This window comes from Falco rusticolus, chromosome 6 (genome assembly GCF_015220075.1).
Source record: "Falco rusticolus isolate bFalRus1 chromosome 6, bFalRus1.pri, whole genome shotgun sequence".
Lineage (NCBI taxonomy): Eukaryota > Metazoa > Chordata > Aves > Falconiformes > Falconidae > Falco > Falco rusticolus.
Window position 1 is genome coordinate 38,693,722 of NC_051192.1, and position 15,864 is coordinate 38,709,585.

General features: G+C 43.2%; 1 long non-coding RNA gene across 1 annotated transcript; it reads left to right on the forward strand.

Annotated features, from left to right (window-relative positions):
- The first annotated feature begins 3,674 nt into the window (after window positions 1-3,674).
- Window positions 3,675-13,777, forward strand: LOC119150517. Its single transcript, XR_005105093.1, has 3 exons — window positions 3,675-3,818; window positions 9,499-10,238; window positions 12,920-13,777. It is a non-coding gene; the product is annotated as an uncharacterized LOC119150517 (long non-coding RNA).
- The last annotated feature ends 2,087 nt before the right edge of the window (window positions 13,778-15,864 follow it).

Genomic DNA, 15,864 nt, shown 5'->3' on the forward strand with positions numbered 1-15,864 from the left:
TTGTAACTAGGTTGAGAGGATAAATGATGCCTTAATCTAGAGAAGTGGGTGGCAAGTCCCTCTGAACAGCTGTGTCAAAGGTTTATGTGGAAATCCCTAGGTGAGCCTGATTGCAAAGTGAATGGGTGACTGGTGACTGGGACCTTCAAAGTCAGAGACTTTGGGATCACATTCCGGGACAGGCACAGACATATCAAGGATTACAAGGGCTTTTGCTCATTAGCTATCATTTCACCTGACTTGATTTCCTCCTCCCTGTTGTGGTTCAGGCCGCACAGCACTGCTCCGTGAGCCCTCCAGCCTCCCGCCAGCTCCTCCACAGCTTCTGCCACATCCAGTCCCCGTGGTTTCCCCCTTCTGCTCCTAAAGCCCGTTGCTTTGACATGGTGTGTCTTACAGGAAGGGAAAGGGGAATTTAAGGCCCTCTTTTATCATTCATTAGCGGCTACAGTAAGCCTGTGGGAGATGCCTAAGGCTTGACTCCGGTGAAGGTACAGTTGGGAAGGCCTTCAGGAGCAAGGCTGGAGCAGCTAGCCCAGCCACCATGACAAGCACAGTACTCCCATTTTCATTTCCTCACGAAGCGTCTTTCCCTCACCCGTGACTCTTTCCCTGGGGCTGCTTTGCTGCTACACCCATTTGTTTAAGATCATTCTGCTAACCAGCCAGGCACAGCTAGGTACAAGTGCACAGAGAAGTCAGAACTGCCTCCTTTCTCAGCACTCAGACCCCACGAGTTAACCCCGCTTCCCCCTGCATTACCATGAAAGCCTATGAGTGCTACAGTGGTCTGTTGCCTTTAGTCTTAGAAGGACTTGTAAGCCCTGCTGTGCGATCTGCTGCTGCTGAAGGCGGCTGTGCGCTGAGTGCATCTGTACATGGCATTCTGCATTATCCTCCTGTGCCCCCAGAGGCATCTGCCAGATTGAGCCTGGAGAACTGTTTGTATGAGATACGATACTTCATGTGGGATTGAGGGAGTATTAAAAGCTGGAGTTCTAATGCTGTAGCATTGATAATATGTCTAGGTAGAAAAGAAATAGTCTTATTTAGAGAGTAAAGGAGGTAGCACAAAGAGTTAAAAAGGAAAGCACTGGCGTAAGATTTAGGAACCATTTCTGGTCCTGCTGCTGGCCTTGTCAATTGACTTTTTTACAGATGACATCCTCCAGCACTTCCTTAGTTTTCCCTTATTCTAATGAAAGGAACTAAAAGGTGCTATTGTTAGTACATATGTCATACTGTAACTATGGAAGAAAACACATTTGTATTTGAAAAGCAGTGAAAAGACCACTGAATTACATTTCTGTCAACAGCTAGTTGCCCTTTAAGTTTGCATTAAAAGAACACATGCAGGGAGAAATGGATGTAGCTACTTCACTAACTTGCATTTTTAACGTAAAATCTGCAAGTTAAGTGTTGAAGGACTGCTAAGTCTAACACAAAGGGCTTTACATCACATTTGACTGACTGCAGTGTCATTACTTTAATGACAAATGTTCTCAAGAAACATTTTCTATTCTCAAAACAGGGACTGGAAGACTAATAGGATCCCGTCTATATGGTCTTCTAAAGGGAAATGTATGTTTGGCTGGGATTACAGGAAGTCTATTTTATTTTTACTTCATATCACTTGCTTTCTGTTTTGAGTAAGACAAAATATTCTTAACATACTTAAAGACAATTCTACAAGAGAGCAGTAAAGTCAGTAGGTAAATTCATAGGTCTTCCATCCTACCAGTGAGATCAAAATGAACTTTGCAGGTCTGACCTTTTGCCTTGCTAGCTTCTCTTTAAATTTGGTTACATCAGTTCCATCCAAAGTCAAAATGAAACTTTGTATGGGAAGAGGTGGAGGCTATCAGCTGGATGTAGTTTACATTTAGGAAGTGTTATCATTGAGCTTATTGTTTGGGGTATATGCTTGTGGTGAGGATTTTTATTTAATTAAGGTCTTTGTACTACTTCTAGCAAAATTGTACCCAAATGACTGTATATCTTTATTTTATAAGAGGAAAAAAAGTTTTCAAATTTAGGGAAAAAATTTATTGAAAAAGCACTTCCTCTGTGTCAAACCATGACTTCAGAAGGACAGCATGTTTGTGAAGAAGAGGTGCAGCATGCTGCTTAGAGTAACAATATAGAATATTTTCTTGTTTTTCCTTCAAATCGAGTACAGTTGACAACGTGTATGTCAAATTGTTTGTGGGGGAAAAAGAAGTGTTGATGTCACACATTCTACCTGTTTAGCATCACATGGTTCTGGTAATGGATTGATGCAGAAAACTGCTGAGTTTGCTGGTGAGGTACTTTGCCAGATACTAGGTTGTGTTGTCAATGAGAGGGTCTCTCTGTATGTGCCCTGTATCTAAATGAGTGCACATATCCTATTCTGAGCATTTACATACCCTATCCTAAGTACCACTGTGAGAATAAGGACTGGATGGACATTTGGTTTTACTTAGCGTGCTGCTTCTCACAAGCTCCCCATAGGAAGCTGTATGTCAGAGCTGTATGTAATATAACTCTGAAATGCATAAGCAGAAGAACATCAGACAAGTGTAGAAGGTATGCTATGTTATAACCATACCTGAAATAATTGGGGTAGATACTTCAATGTGATGACTATTTATGCTGCCTGGATCGCTTAAAAATTACAGTGTCTGGAAAAGCATAATCTCAGATCTGGAAATTCTGTCTAGTAAAAAGAAAACAAACCAAGACAGTTAGTACGGTTTGTCTGACAGAAGGCAAATTGTGGTCTCTTTAGATGCGATGAGGTTTCTGATAGAAAATAGATCTTCAGTCTAGGAGAAACCTTGTAAACAGATGCAATGCAGAAAAGGTGTCTGTATGGTTTTTAACAATATGTCCCATCAGAACAAATTATGCAGGTAACTGATAAGATCATGAGTGTTTGATATGAAATCAGAAGCAAGCATCTTTCTAGAAAATATGCCATAGCTTAACAGAAGTTTTAGGATTAATGCAGAACTAAGAAGTGTAATACAGAAATTAAGAAGTGGTTACACTGTGCACAAAGACAGACCAGGTGATCACTATTGTCTCTGGATATTCAATTGTACAAGAGTACATAAAAGTCTGCAAAAATTACCAACCGTGGCTGCTAAGAGAATGCAAAGGCTTAGGTTGTGCAAGAGTGCAACATGATACAGAACGTTTTAACTACCACTTCCCTGAAATAGTTTTGAAATCCTTTTTCCATGTTGTCTGCAGAACTATAAAAATAGAAGAGAACCTCTGTTCCTAAATAAGCTGACATTACATGCTACAGGACATGCAAGACACAAAATAACCCTCAGAGATTTCATAAAATCCATTTCTTGCCCTTGGTAGTGCTGTTGCTGTTGTGCTGCCTCTTTTTGAGCCAAGCTGCTGAACTTTGAATGCCAACGGCTCCTAGGAGGAAGGAAAACTGATGACAAAGCAAGTTATTTTCCTTCCAAAATCATGTTTATTTGCAATAATGTATCATACGTGGTTGGTCTGGTTTGTTTTGTTTCTAACTTGGGATATGAAGAGCTGGAGATAATCTTTTTGTTTGTTGTTGGGGGTGGGTGAGGGGTGGGTGGAGTGGGGGTGATAGGGGTGGGTGGGTGGTGGTGGTGGTGGTAGTGGTGGTGGTGGTGGGAGGAGGGGGTGTGTGTGTTTTATTTTCCGTTTGTTCTTAGAGACATTGCAATTGCCTTTTGAGACAAGGAAGGATGCTGTGGCAATGGAGAGATGCTTGATGATGCCAGTCAAGTAGTCCCAGGTGGTTTAGATTACTGCCATGATGCAACTTGCTTTCATACTATGTAAATGTACCTTTTGTACTCTTTTTCCTGCTGGGATGTGTGCCTCCTTGACCAGGACTGGGAGAAGGTAGCTTGGGAGACCTTGTCCTCATGCTAGCTCTGCAGAAACAGTGCAAAACGCTAACAACATTTGAAATCATGCCTGTCCCTCAGGATGCTCTTTTGCTGTTAGAAAACCAAACTTACACAGCATCACTGCCTAACAGAACTTCAGCGCCTGACTAACTTGGCTACATGACCCTGTTTAGGCAGGTCTTAATGTCTCAGGCAGCAGGTTATGGGGATTTTTGACTACGACAGAGACTAGTACCCCGAGGCTGCTGACACACCTGGCTGCAGAAGGTGACACTAGCTCTTTCCCTACTCAGGGAATCACCCTGAAATCACAGCACCAGCAGGCACTGTGTACTTGCTCACAGATGTAAGTCCATAAACTGGACCTGGTCTTCAGTGAAAGCTGGCTGGAGAACCCTTTCTCTGCTAGCACAGTTACCTCGGGGCTATGAATGCCATTTGCAGCCCTTGAACAGCTGGAGGAACTGTGCTGAAGCAATATTGATGGCCCAGCTCATCCCTGACACAGTGCCCTGACAGGATTTTGCACTCCAAATCTCTTCTCATGGAGTGAGAGGAGCTGGGTGTGATCAGCCTCCAGAGGGGGTGACTGTTGGGGGGGGCACTGCTCTAAAGGAGGTATCCCATCACTTCAGTTGGGCACTTGCTGCTGGTGCTGGGTGCCAAAACTGCCTCTCATCTCCTGTATATCGCTGTTAATCTATCATATACGACAAAATGTCCTGGTCCCACCAAAGCATGCTGGGCTTCCTTGTTATGCACAACGTCTTGTTTATGGGCAGAGGGGAAACTTGCCTTCTGTATAAAGCCAATAATCTCTTGTTGGTATAAATAAAATAATAATGCAAGAATTATTAGTAACTATTACAGAAAGAGAAAGAATACATTCTTGCAGAAAAAAACACCAATAACGGTAACACAGTTAAAACCATTATACACACACTTCTTAGTTCTACCCCTCTTCCCAATGCTTTGCTCCCCCTTCCCCGGCTCCTCTGACTCCTGGGGTTGGTGGTTTGACTCTGGTGATGGTGGAGCACATGTTATGGGAAATTGTCAGCATCTGGAGTCCTTTGCTAAAGGAATATGATGTTCATGATGATGGTTTCTGCTTCCTTACCCAAGGATCCACTTCAGGCCCTGTTTATATGCTTGCTAACATGTTTTTAAACCTTGATTTTTCTCTGCTGATATGCAGATCCACGTTACATCTGAATGAACTGTATCTCGTGCCTTTTATGTATGTTAGGTACTATTTCTTTGTTCTTTTTGTTGCCCTAAAACCAGTTTTGTGCAGATCTGCATTTTTTTAACTAGCTGTTGGTAAGTTGTTTGTACCTGTAGGATCTCTAGTGCCAGGCCTGTGCCCAGTCTCTTATAATCCTGCAGCTGTACTCCTCTATACTGCACCCTGTGTCTCCACTTCTTAAGGCCTCTGCTATCATATGCCCTGGGTTTGGTTGGGGTAATTTTCTTCTTAGTAGCTGGTACAGCACTGTGTTTTGGATTTAGTATGACAATAAAGTTGATACACTGATGTTGTAGCTGTTGTTAAGTAGTGCTTACTCTAAATCAAGGACTTCTCAAGTTTCCTGTCCTCTGCCAGCGTGGAGGCGCACGAGAAGCTGGGAAGGAGCACAGCCAGGACAGCTGACCCAAAGTAGCCAAAGTGCAGGCTCTGGGAGGATTGTGGCTTCCAAAGTACAACATTCTGTGGCATGGACAAGGGAGTTACAGCCTGGCAATGGTGCTGAATAGTGTTGGTTAAGAAAGATCTGATGCAATGAGATGCAAAGCACCATAGGTAGATGCACAGCCTAAGTGTGCTCCTGCTGAAGTGTAGCAGTGTTTACAACTGGTTTGTAGCACCTGACTCATGAAACTTAACCTGCCTTTCAGTGTTGCTACCAGACACAGAACAGACATAGTTGGTGAGGTATGATTCAACTCACATCTGTATATTTTTTCTTGTATGTAGTGTTTGAATGGTTGATTTTTAAATATGCATGCTTTAAAATTATCTAAATCTGCATCTGGAACTAATGAGTGAAGCCATGCTTGCAGTTCAGAAACGAGAACTTTCCCTGTATTCTAACTGCACAAAGTAATTTGCTGTTCAATTGCTTAACCAGTTACCATTTCCTAGTACCTCATTTCATATGACTATTTCAGGTAGTAATTTCTGATATTCAGAATGTGAGAAATAACACTGACTTGTGGTCTTACCTTCCTGATGCTGACTGCACTCTGCAGTGCACCTGTTTAGCTGTACTAACCTGCAACAAAGATGTTTCAAAAGCGATTATGGTAGCTAAACTTGTCTGTGTAGTAATGAACGCACAGTGACTTACAGTCCTGGTAGCATTGAAGATTTTCAGCTAGATTCATTAGTGTAGTCAGTCAGTTTCTTTTTCTGCCTTAAACCACTTTAGTCAGCATTATGTTTAAACATAATAAACATAAACAGCATATACTGTTTAAATACAAGAGCCAAGCAAGAGTCAGAGGAAAGCTGGAACATACTTGGGCAGTAGCAAGCCCTGGATAACAAGTAAGAGGTGGCAGCCAGGAGGTGAGATCTTGTTTTGGAGATGGTATCCAGCGTGAGAAAAACTTGGAGAGGGCATCAGGAGCAATAGTATCTGTGCACACTCCCCTTTCCTTGCCAGACCTCGGCTGAAGTCTTGATCTTCTCAACAAAGCCAAGGTCAGAGCCAGGAGCAGGAACATTTCACCAGTATTCAGCTCAGTAGCCTCTTTTGAAGGTCCATTTAAGTCAGTTGCTCTAGTAAAACTCCTTGGAATACTACGGCTTACCTTGAAAATTGTCTTCTCAGGTGTTGTTTATCTCTAAGTTGATCCATTTTGAAGCAACAACTATAATTATTTATATGAATAACTTATATCATTGCAGAGATAGAGCAGGAAAGAGAGCCTGGGGTCAGAAAACCCAGGAGGATGAGGGGTTTGAGAGAGACAAGGAGGAACAGGGAAATACCTTTATCCGCTGAAACATCCATACCTCCTCCTGGCCTACAAGCTCAGTCCTCCAAAGTTCATACTGGCTCCCATCAACTTCCCAAAGCCTGCCTGACATCTCCCATCACCTTTCCTTACCATCAGCTCCTACCCCCAGAACTGAAAGTGGAGTCTTGCTCACCTAGGACTAGGAAGGAGGTCATTAGCTGGTCCTGGAGTCTGGACAGAAATTGCTTCAGAAAGCAGGTCTGGCACGAATGGGCTGTGGATATGGTGCTCATCACAGCCACACAGAGTGGTTTTACCGCTCACTGCCCAGTGTTCAGCTCAATTGACTCAAGCATCTGGTGCTGCAAAACTATGTCCAATAGAGAGGAAGCAGCATCACAGCCACGAGACAGCTGCATCTCTGCACCTGCATCTCTGCATATCTCTTCCCCACATATCTTTATCCTCTGCCTTCTTTACTCTCCAAGGCTGACCATGCTGTTTTCAAATTTTTTCTCTACTTCCAAATGGCAAGAGTATTTCCAGTAAGCGTTATTCCTGGATGTCCACTTGTCTAGAATAGTTTATCACTGTGGATTAAACATGGGATGTGTGTTTGTGGAAACACTTCCAAGCCAGGATTTCTCTGGTTTTAGAAGCTAGTTTCTACTCTTTTTTTTTTTTTTTGTTAAAAGTTTCTGCATTTGCTACAATAAAATACAGATCTTTTCCCCCTTCTTCATGATCAGGCATCCATCACAGCTGCCTTCCTTAGGAAACCCTAGCACAGTCCCTCGCAACAGCACAGCTTTTCTCTGGCATAAGTGTCATTCTGGCACCAGCTAGCCATGGTAACAAGAAGTTTGGTCTGCACATCGAGGTCTTACTTTTTTAATTAAAAAAAGGTACAACTCGTGCTTAAACTTCTCCTGTGACCTGTGCTTCTCCTTTTGGCTCTAGGAAATGAAAATATGAATGTACTGGTCACTCTTTGAAAAGTTCTTCTTCCTCAGCCTCACAAACACATGATAGCTCTTGGGGATAAGAATCTTTTTTTTGAGGAAGAACAGAAAAATTAACATTAGCAGAATTAGTATGGTTCAACAGCAGGAAAATGTGGAAATGAAATTTATACAGGCACCCAACACATTTAACATCAAAGTAGCTTCACTAAAAGGCATAGGCTGCCCAATTCCTGTGCTCTGGTGACTGTGATTTGTTTCTTATCATTCCAGCACAAATGTGACATTTCCAGAAAGCAACATAGCCTTTGTGTAAAACTACAGTAAAATAATAAGATTCCTACTGAGCAGTGCCTGTTTTCCATCTTTTTCCTGTGAAAGCAGCAGAAATTTCTGCTCTTTCAGGGCTGTTGTTACAAAATCATTCGAGAACCAGCTGAAGCATTTGAAAAAATTGCCAGCTGTTCATTACTTCTCATCTCGATGTTACTCTCCATGCAACTGAGCTGCTGGAACAGATCTGGTGGGTGTTCCCTACATCATAAAACTTGGAAATATTAGCACAAGCTTCAACAGTGGTTTCAGCTAAGTAAGCTGAATTTCTCCAGGAGCAGACTGGGGATGCTCACTCAACCCCTCAGTGTTCAGCTTCTAGAACTGGTGATTACATCTGAGTGAGGGGCAATCAAACAGCTTTAAAGTTTCATTTAAAGCATGGGTGTTGGGATCAGTTTTTGCATTCTTTCTCATGAATGGGGAAATTTCATTTAAAGGCTGTTTGATTCTGTCTCCTCTTGTTGTTGAGAACAACCAGAGATTTCGTTAACAAATACAAAACCTGAGGATGCAGAGAACTGAGATTTCTGCATGAGCTTTGGCCTCTGCCTGGTCCTTCTATTCTATTCCCAGGTTTCTTATGTCTGTGCTCTGAGAAACTGCACAGTAGGGTCATTGTAGCCTGGCTGGCCATGGATCTGCATCTTCTCTGGTGTCTAATAAGGCTTTTCCCACAGCTGGAACAGTCAGAATTTGTATGGGTGCATGTGCATCCATGCATCTCTCCCTTTCTCTAGTTTCTGATGGGTAACAAGGGTGGAGACTGCACTGCAGCTTTCCTTTCAGCAGAATCTAGAATCTTTCTCTTTCTTCTATCTCTGGCTTTTTATTTTCATGGTATTTATAAGAATTCAGATGGTATTTAATTGAAATTGTCCAATTAATTCAAAAGTTATTAGAAGGGAGTATGGGCAGTCATGCAGAAGTACACAGTGAGGAGGTGGGGGAGTGGAGTGTATCAGTCATGCATATACATACATACCCACCCTCTCGCCCCCTGAATGGATATGAGGCTATAAATAATTTTTGGTTGAACTGTAAACTGTGTTTGCAGCTATCACAACAATTTCAAGAGAAAAAATAAACAAACACAAGCATATGGGCAAAAATAGAGCTGTTTTTCTTTGCTGATCCATGGTTAAGTGGCAAAACCAGAAATCAGTGTTAATACAAAAAATAAACACCCATTTAACCTTTGCTGTAGTTGTTGTTCTGCTCATCTGGTATAAATTAAAAAAAAAAAAAAAATCTTTTGGGGGCTGTGATTGTTTTAACCTGCCAGTAACCCCCTTGAGTTCATCAGAGCAAAAGACAGCTAAAGCCTGTTTATTGTCCAGCAGGCACCTACACGTGTTGTAAGCGAAGTTCCATCTGGTCACAACATCGTGGATCATCTGGGTAACAGCCAGGCTTCATTTGCTTCATGTCCTGGACAGCATGGAGGCAGCCGAATAGGAATATTTAAATGACTGACCAACCGCAACCGAGTTTGCCCCTGAGGATTTGTCTAATAATGGCTCCTCACTATGGAGCAGTAGTGGCTCTGCGAATTGTTTTCTTTTTCAAATGACTCAAGCTAGCCTCTGTGGAATGATTTAGCCTTTTTATTAGGTGCTGACAATTTACTGGAGATACGTTCTGGCTCTTACCTTGGGACATGTGGAGGCGGATATTGGCTGTGCCTGAAATCCTTTCTGAAACCTGTCTGTAAGTGAAAAACAGAAGAAACCCGGACTGCACGGCACAGCTGTTACTCTGGGCCTGACAGGGTGCTTGTACAGGGTGTATTTCACACCTATGCAGAAGGTACATACAGTGCTACCACATCACATTTTTCCAGGCATTTGAAATCATTCGCACCTGCTTCACACAAGGGCAAAAGACAGAGAAAGTGGATGCACCACTTAGTTGTGCTTAACCCATGAGCCGAGCACCTCGGAGAGACCTTTGGCACTGGTGGCAGCAGCGGATGGGCAGGGACTCCTAGCGAAGAGCTGGCAGTGCTGGCCGCAGCCCCTGGGGGATGTCCTGCTGCCAGGTGTATGTTCCCCTTAGAAAACTCTGTTCTGCAGAACTAGAGGTGAGTGATGGGCTATGAAAGGGTGGCAGACAGCTGCCTAGCACAAGTGTGCCGTTTCAATAACAAATGGTGATGGAGGCAATGCCTGCTAGGTGAGTGGTGCCCTTCTCCAGGGGCTAGGAGACTATGCAAATCCCAGCATGCTGCATGAACAGCAATAAGTGCTTCCAAAAATTCAGTCTGTCTACAAACACTGTGTTGGCAGTGCCCAAAGAAGCCCTTTCAAGCACAGCAAGTCCCGTGAAGTTCTGTAGGTGGCTCACTGCTTGTTTATGATAACAAATTTATTCAGTGAGTGATACGGAGAAGTACCTGAATTCACCTTCAGGGGTGGCTGTGAGAGGTATTCCCTTCTGTTTTAAAATGTGGGCATCTTCTAGAAAGATGCCATTCATGGAAGATCCTGGTGTCAAAATTATCCAGGGAAAAAGGCTGAGATACCACAGTAACATCTATGGGGATGGTGCATGGGCCATCCCTTTCAGGAAAATCTCAGGAAGAAAGTATCTAGATGACTTACGGGGCAAATTCTTACACAGTTTGCAGTTGGCTGCTGCAGAGTCCATGGAGGATTTGCGGGATTTCTCCCACCCCGCAGCTGGGCCTACTGTGCCCCCCTCCTCCCACGGCCAGCCCCCGCACAGCCACCAGCAACAGGGAAAGACGTGCTTAAACATGCCCGAGACTGGTTTGCAGACCTTCTATGGCTGCATCTGCATGTATCTCTCTATATAACCTGTATCTACAGATTCTGGGGCAGGCATGCATATCTTTGACCAGGTAAGTAAGGTCAGTAGAACCAGTGTCATTACGCACCGCATAAAGTAGCTCCCGAGCCTAAGGAGGCAGTAAGCGGTGAAGTTTCGTTCAGGCTCGCCGAACCGCCCCGGTGCCCCGGCTCCCCCCAGGCACGGCAGTAGCGCTGCAAATCCGCTTGGAGGCACTGCAACACAGCGGCCGGGCCGGGGGCGGCGGGCCGGGGGGCGGCGGGCCGGGGGGGCGGTGGCTGCCCGCGCCGGGCCCCGGCCCCTGCACCACCAAGGGCGCTTTCGTGAGCGGCCCGGGAGCCTTTTGTCCCCTTTGCTAACAAATAAGTGACCCGTCTTCCTACATTTGCGTTAGACGACGTGCTCGAGCGTCAGTATGGTTGGGAGAGCAGATATTAACGTGTTTGGCCAGACACTGGAGGAATACCTCTATGCTTTAGGGAGCGGTGTAAAAGCCAAGCGCTAATCCGTTGGAAAAGCGAGCGGGTGATCCCCGATCCGCTCCTGCACGGCGGCGCGTGCTCCCGCGAGGCGCGCGGGGCCGCCGAGGGGACGGGGCTGCGGCGGGCGCGAGGGGCCCGCGGGGACGCGCTGCCGCAGGGCGGGGGAGGGGGTTGCGGGGGGGGGGGGGGGCGCAATGGGGAGGAAAAGCGGTTCTCTGTCAAATGGAGAGTGCAAAAAGGGACAGAGATTGACAGAGCACAGCGACCGGGAGAAGTATTGGCCTCAGGTTGTAAACCATGAACGGTGAACGGTGTGGTTCACTCGAAGAATTTAATTTTATTTTTAAACTGCCATCCTTTTTTCCGCTACTGTTGCGCAGAAAATTTCACAAATGCTGCAATAGTTAAGAGAGATTAAAACACAAAGCATTTCATGCACCAGTCTCAATTGGTATTTTGTATTTTTAGCATGCCATTTAACAAGACAACATGCTATGTAACAAGCCAACATTAAAATAAGTAATTTACAACGGCGCAGTTGGCAGAGAGGTAAAAAAGTATTCTAGCTGTAAGCAACAGTATTAAAAGCCTATTAAATTATTACCTTACAGTTTCAGTGACTAATAATGACTCAAGTGCACATGAATCTGTTTCAGTTTTGTAAAGAAATCTTGTGTGTATTTCAGAGATGGGATGATTTTCCCTGGGCAGGGAGAGCATAGTCATGTCTGCCGCGCAATGCTTTGCTATCCCCTGTCCCTTCTCTGCATTATCATTTACAATCCAGATATTTAGACCATGCCGAAGTATCAAACGAGACATTTATGGTACCACTGCTGTCCTAGTTGCTACTTCTCTTTTTGTCTCGAGCATTCTTATTTCCAGGGTGATGTATTTGATCCCTAACAATACCCTAAGCCACCAGACAAATGCATATTGAGTTTGTTTAGCAAAGGATCGAACCAGAATGTAGAACTGATGCTGAGCAAGCTGCGGGCACAGGCTGCAGCTCTCTGGGCAATTCCAGAGAGGCTGTGGCAATTGGTATTTAATGGCATTTGTCGGAAGGGTGAACTTGGTGTAAAATGCTGAATAGAAAGGAAGCTACTGTCATTAGCCTGTTAATGGCAACCGGTATTTTGCAACTAACTTAAAAAATACACATCAGACCTTGTCATTCTGAATAGACAATATATTGTATTTCTGTGTAAGATTGACGGCAAGTATAAAATAGCAATAAAAAAATCTTTTTAAAACAAAATACTTTTTGACAATAATCTTTACATAATTATTTCCTTGCATATATTTACTGTTCGGGTTAACACTATTTTATGTTCAGGAATGATTCATTTATTGGAAATTGTTTTCAACACTGAAGTTTTAATGATTGTCATAACACTGATTTTGTCAGCAGAAAGAAACCAGAAGATTCTGTCTTGAATATTTCTATAAATGTGCTTACTTTCCCCAGAATAGGACATTGGTATTTTGCAGTGTTCCAAGTGTTAAACAGCCTGCAGTGCTGTGCAGGAGGACATTGAAATGGAGACTTCCACAGCTTCTGGAGGAATCTGAAAACCTTTCCCACAGAACTTCAGGAAAAAATTTATGTTTTGGTACTGCCTGGGTAGGATCTCAATCCAGCTCCTGTGGACCCAAGTCTTAAGAATGCAAATGGCAACATTTAATTATATCATTTTTTTCCTTCAGCTACTTACTTGACCTGAATTATGCTTTCCATCTGAAGCCTAATTTGTCTCTGCTGAATGGCATAATTTCCACTATCTGTATAATTAAAAATGAACAAATGCACACTTAAAGTATCCACTGTGGCAAATGACACATTTCATTTGTTTTATTTACCTTCACTCTGTCTGCTCAATCCAGCCCCAGTTTACAGGCTATTTCTACAGCAAACCCTCTTCTGAGATATTACATATATTGAGGTGTTATATAGAATTTGTGACTTGCTTTAGACTTTTGTGGATTTTGTAAAGAGCCTGAATGCACAGTAGTTGAAGAATCTGAAATATTCCCAAGAAATATGGGTATAAGCAAATGTGGACATTTTCAATTTGAGCATTTTTAAAATAAAGATAAACCCTTTAATAAACTTCCATAAATGTACAGTCACTTCTCCGAGCAATGCTGTTGCAAAAACTACATTAACTGTAATTTAGGATTGTTTCTACTTTAAATGTGGTCATTTGGCTCTTTTTAGCATGTGGTGACAGCTTAAAATTATCCAAATGAACTGTATCACAGCATTGTTCAAGGTAATTGTTGCACTGATTTTTTTATTTGCTAGATAGAAAACATTCGATGTTCAATAAAACACAACTTTAAGGAATTAATGAATTGGTGGGTACTGTAAATAAAAAACTTCTCTATAGCATCATCAGAAGCACTCTGTGATGTGGAAGGTGAAGAGCTTGGTCAGGTAAATTTTACTGTATGTTGTGGATACCTATTGCACCATGAAGGAGTCTAGCGCAAAGTCTGGAGTCTAGTAGCTGGCAGCGGAACCGCTCCAAATCCTGGGTAATTAGGTTTAGCTGTTCCTGTGATACTTCCTGGCTTAAATCACTGACATTATTTTAACCTCAAAATTGCTACTGGATTTTAGGGGACATTTGAGGTGTTAATAATTTAATAAAGGACAACACATTCATGGTGTACAATGCATGAATCAGGAATTACATCGCTCCCTGGTTTGTGAAATGTTGTGGACAGGCTCGTTTGCATCAGAAACCTCACGGTGCTTCTTCATGTTGAGCTGCTGAGGAAGGACAGGCTGGGCTTTTGGACAGTGGAATGAAAGCCATCTGAGCCCATCAAGGCATAGGGAAAACCCTCATTTTGCTAGGGAGTGTGTCCTTGTGCCCTAGCTCCTCAGCGTTGTTATTATTATACTTGGGTCGGACTGAGAGTCCAGTTTTACATCATCTAGCAGCAGGGCTGCACTTTGCCGAGGGCCCTTCGGAAAGCAGGCTGCATTGCCAAAAAAGACAAATACCTCTTCCTGAGACTTCACTAAGGTAAAGACTCACTCTAAGGGTGTAATCCTGCATCCGACGGAGCCAGGGACAAAAATCCCGTTCAGCCCAATAGGACCGGACTGAGCTCACCAGTGAGGATTTGGAGGTCGGTCTCCCAGGCACTAAGCAACCAGTGTAACCTGTGATGGCAGAGGCAACAGCCCTGGTAGCGCTGGGGGCAGTCACACTTCTGACCAGAGCAACGTCAGGGAGATTTTCTTCCAGCAGATGTATTTTGCTTTGGTTGGCTTAACTTTAAAAATATTTCCTCACATATTTGGGGGTTTTGTGGCAAAAAATGGAAGAAAATGAGAAAAAATGAGAAAGTTGAAAACTGCCTCTAACAGACAAATTGAAATTTTTAAATGGTAGGAAAGCATTTACAGTTTTTAGATGAAGACTAACCTGTTGGATGTTGGGGTTTTTAATGTCTGCTTTATTTAATTTCTAGGTTTTTAAAAAGATCGGATAGTGATCTTGATAATCTTGTCTGAAAAAAATGACTACTTGCAGAGGTTTACAGTTAAAACCAGAAAACCTAATTTTCTACTCATCTATCTTAAGTAACTAAAGCAACAATATAGATGGTTTGTCTTTGGCAGCTCAGATTGATAAAAGTGCTAAAACTCCTGGACTTGTTATCGCTACATAAAAATAATGTAAAGGGCAAAAATATTATTTATATTGCCATGTGACAAAACAAAGCTCTTCAGACCAAGGCTCACTCTTGCCAGCTCTAGCATGAGATTGCTTCTTCTACCTTACATATGTCTATCGGCATGCATTACAAATACTAGGCTGCCACATAGATTCACAAACTCACATGACGATCATAAAGTCTGTGTCCCTTTGTGGTCCCCGGCAGCCTTTCCCTGTGCCCTTCCCTGCCCGGCTGCCGCTCACTCACTCCGCAGCCCTCTTTCCCAGCGCTGCCAGTTGCTGTGATGTTCAGGCTTCTCTTCAAACCCTTCACTCTGTGACCATGTGAGCACGGCAAAGCTTCAGCTGCCCCTTCAAAATGAGACAGGATTTTTTGTCTGCAGAGGTCATGAAAAGAAGCTGGAAGTTCTGCCCACCAAAATACCTCCTAGAGTTTTCATTGACTTTCAATAAAGCTCATAATACTGCTAATTTTAAAACATTTGGAAACACCCATTATGGTTTCTTTTGTTTCATTTTGTGGTTTTTTTAAACAGCTAGTGGCTCAGGGTACTTTAGTATTTCTCTAAGATGCTGAGGACTCAAATGTTTGCTAATGAGCTATTCCTGTCTTTGCTTGGGATCAGTCCGACAGCTTTGTTCGCATCTGCCTGGTACCATAAACTCTTTCATTGCTTTCTGTTATTCACTGGTGTGAAAGGTGAGGCAGATATTTTGC